Below are 4,148 nucleotides of genomic sequence, written 5' to 3'. Positions count from 1 at the left end.
AGTTCAAGCACAACTTCTGCTGTTTCACATGTCTCTCTCGATCTGCGACTGACATTCGCAAGAATAGAGGACATACACGGAGTGGATGGTTCTCTTGTGCACAGAGTTTACAGGATTGCGGGCTTACCGTAACTCTGTTTTCGAAGGTTTGGATCGACCGCGAGCTATTGTCAGCCCTCAGTGCCCTGGATTGAACGCTCGCGTTTGGCTTGAACTCCTCAATCGCCTCAAGCGTTCGATGACGATCTTTTAAGAAGGCCTGGAATTCAGCCCAGAGTGGAACCTCTGACTTACTTAGCAGGGACTGTTCCCAAAGAGCCAAAGTTAGTTTTGGCAACTTGGACGAGCACAGGAAAACAAGCAGGCAATCCCAATTCGTGGTCTCGACTCTTGCTAATTGCAGGGCCGTTAAACAACCTTGGATTGTGCTCTCTAAATGCTTCAAGGATTTTCCGCATTCCTGGGCAACAGAAGGCAAATTAAACAAGATCTTTAATTGGCTATTGACCAGCAGCCTCTTGTTCTCGAACCGATTCTGCAAGTTTCTCCACGCTGACTCAAAACCATCATTGGTCAACGGAGATAAGGCCACAATGGATTTGGCCTCACCGCTCGTCTTTGCATTAAGATGGAACAGTTTTTCGACTTCTGAAAGCCGAGGATTGCGTATATAGATGGCGGAGAAAAGGTCCCGAAATGTGGGCCATTGAACATAGTCACCATTGAAAACTTCGCACTCGACTGGAGGTAAGTGACATCCGCCCTGAGACGGCGTCAGATTGGAGGACTGAACAGACTGTTGTGCGCGTGAATCTGCAATGATCTCATTGAGGCTTGCTGCGCACCGCTCGTAAACGGTATAACAGTCGTCATACTTGGATTGCATGGCTGTTATTTTGTCTTTGCAGGTTTGACTGGCCACAACTTCGGAGCACGTCTCATATTCCTTTTCCACCTTGTCCCAGAGGGCCCTGATCTGCTCGAGTCGAACCCTACTCGTGTGGATGGACGGATTTGTGTCCTCATTGGTATTGATTCTGGCTTCAAACTGACTCACCCTATCGGTTATGGTGAAGTGAAGTGGGGAGATACGACTGACCTTGCGGCTTTTGTGGATGGAACAGACCGTGGAACTTCAAGCGACGTGCTCGTAGATCTTAGTGGAGTTGCGGTTGTCAATGGGCCTTTGCTGCGAGAGGGATTTTCGCTTTTGGAAGGCACAGTAGATTCACTCTTTTCCCTGACTCTGTGAGACTCTTTTTCCTTAGAACGGCCAAAAAGGATTTTGGTTCCTCACCGTCACCAATTGGCATATGAAGCTCTCGTAGGAGCCGGAAAATGTAAGTGAGTGAGGTAGTCTATCGACTTTGACGTGGTTCGGAGAGGGGCCGCTGGATAAGCGCAAAAAAACCGAGTTAATCGAAAAAATTTTATCGATTTCAATTAGTACGGGGACGCTGGATGAAGCGTTCAAAATTGATGGTTATCGATTTTAAATCAATACAGGGACGCTGGATAAAGCGTTCAAAATGGTTATCGATTTGAAGGATAAGGGGGCGCTGGATGGCGCGTTGACACGGATGTACTCGGTTCGAAAGATATGGGGGCGCTGGATAACGCGTAGAACAAATTAATCGAAAAAATGCTATCGCTACTCAATTAATACGGGGACGCTGGATGACGCGTTGGCACGGATGTACCCGGTTTAAAGATATGGGGGCGCTGGATAACGCGTAGAACAAATTAATCGAAAAAATGCTATCGATTTCCAATTAATACAGGGACGCTGGATAACGCGTTGACACGAATGCACTCGGTTCAAAAGATATGGGGGCGCTGGATAACGCGTTGGCACGGATGTACCCGGTTTAAAGATATGGGGGCGCTGGATAACGCGTAGAACAAATTAATCGAAAAAGATGTTATCGCTACTCAATTAATACGGGGACGCTGGATGACGCGTTGGCACGGATGAACTCGGTTCAAAAGATATGGGGGCGCTGGATGACGCGTTGGCACGGATGTACCCGGTTTAAAGATATGGGGGCGCTGGGTAACGCGTAGAACAAATTAATCGAAAAAATGCTATCGATTTCCAATTAATACAGGTACGCTGGATAACGCGTTGACACGAATGTACTCGGTTCAAAAGATATGGGGGCGCTGGATAACGCGTTGGCACGGATGTACCCGGTTTAAAGATATGGGGGCGCTGGATAACGCGTAGAACAAATTAATCGAAAAGGATGTTATCGATTTTAAATCAATAGAGGGACGCTGGATAAGCGCAGGAAAACAGAGTTAATGGAAAAAATTATATTTATCGATTTGGAATAAGTGCAGGGACGCTGGATAAGCGTAAATAAACAAATAATACTCGAAAAGGATGTTATCGATTTTAAATCAATACAGGGACGCTGGATAAGCGCAGGAAAAACAGAGTTAATCGAAAAAATTATATTTATCGATTTGGAATAAGTGCAGGGACGCTGGATAAGCGTAAATAAACAAATAATACTCGAAAAGGATGTTATCGATTTTTAAATCAATACAGGGACGCTGGATAAGCGCAGGAAAACAGAGTTAATCGACAAAATTATATTTATCGATTTGAAATAGAACCGAGACAAAATATGTAGAATCAATTATTCGGGGACAAATAAATGTTTGTCGAAAAATACTGTGGGGTTGGAAAGTGTGTTGCATTTTCAATCGGAATGGGCTGGAGGACTATCGATATATCGATAGAGACAGGATCTTTAGGACCAAGGGGGGCAGGGATTCAAAAGAGCGAACCGGGAATAGGTAACGGGCTTTGGTCAAGGGAATTAAGAGAAATGGTTTTTACCCTTGGCCTCGGCCGTTGCACCGAAAAAAGAACGGTTCCTAGGTCTGAACTCGGGTGACAGGCCGAAGCCTATATAGGGAGGGATAGGCAACATGGAAGCCGGCAGTAGCAACGAAAAGTCAATGCGAAAAGCAGCTAATCTCCTGGGCGGCTAGGAATTACCTGAAGAACGTGGGTGAAAGTGAAAAGATTCAAAAGCGTGGTATTAAATAAACGTTTAATTTCAGCGTGGCAGTGAATCAATCGCTGGCCACGGCGATTTTTATTGAAAATTGGTGAAATTATACGGAGAATCTTACCCGCCGCCGACGTTCTGGGGAGGATATATTCTGAAGAGGAGTGAGGGAAATTTTCAAACGAGCCTCTCAGCAGCCGTTGACGGAGCCAGCTATCGAGCCAAACGGGAATCCGGTGAGTCCGTTCCGTTAAGCGCCGTCCGGAACCGGCAGGTTTTTTCGTACCCATATTTGGGGACATCCATTGGCTCTGCCTCTTCTCCGAATCGACGTGGCCGTGGCTGCGTCCTACTGGCCCTACTTTCCTCGGGCTAGCCGTCGCCAACAGTCGTCACGATTTCTGGCCACTCAGGCCACCGAAGCCATTTGCGGGTCGCCAATAGTGCCTTCTAGTTGCTAAGATATAATTAATTAATTAGTGTTTGATGTATTTTTTTTTTGTAAACTCACGTATCGCCGTAATTTGTCCTCTGCGTTGTTGTAGTCCCTGGGTCCGGGATTTGTGCAACACAAGGCTGCAATAGGGCCGATTCGGGGTGAAGAAGCTGGACCAAAATCGAAGTAGAACCCTCTCCCCTTTTATTTCTCTTGGAGCTCCAGTAGGGATATCAGGTTGGAAGTAGCAAATTCTTTTGGCCAGGTTGTGGCCTGTTGTGTGTTGGCGGAGCGCCGCTTCTCCTCCGCGATATCCGGAAACATTTGCTTGGCAGCCTTGGCGCGAGCGCATCCCTGGCTGAGGCCACGCTCTCGCCGGGAGCAAGTGAGGTGTTACCTGGGTTACAAATATGTACTCTGCCAATGTTAGCCTTAAATACCTTGAATTTATAAAGTATTAAACACGATGAACTTTGAGTAAAAAGTATTTACCTGGGGAGATGGGCCGGCCGTCGAGCCGCCTGGATTAGACTCCGGTCCGCCGGAGATGGGTGGTGCCCCTAGACACACCGGAGGCACCACAGGTTGGGCGGGAGCGTCGTGGCGACTCCATCTATGCCACCATTCCGCAAAAGTCGTCAATTTTTGGTTTGTTTACTTTTGTTTGTTAGAGATGTGTTATCTGTTAG

At 46.9% G+C, this 4,148-nt stretch overlaps 1 long non-coding RNA gene across 1 annotated transcript; it reads right to left on the bottom strand.

The window, feature by feature from the left end:
• Nucleotides 1-3,148: 3,148 nt before the first annotated feature.
• Nucleotides 3,149-4,148, bottom strand: LOC121501859 (uncharacterized). The gene is made up of 3 exons (XR_005990700.2): nt 3,952-4,148; nt 3,535-3,899; nt 3,149-3,480 (listed from the first exon to the last, which is right to left on the bottom strand). It is a non-coding gene; the product is annotated as an uncharacterized lncRNA (long non-coding RNA).

Source organism: Drosophila kikkawai, chromosome 3R (genome assembly GCF_030179895.1).
Source record: "Drosophila kikkawai strain 14028-0561.14 chromosome 3R, DkikHiC1v2, whole genome shotgun sequence".
NCBI classification, from domain to species: Eukaryota; Metazoa; Arthropoda; class Insecta; order Diptera; family Drosophilidae; genus Drosophila; species Drosophila kikkawai.
This window is presented reverse-complemented; position numbering and strand designations above follow the sequence as displayed.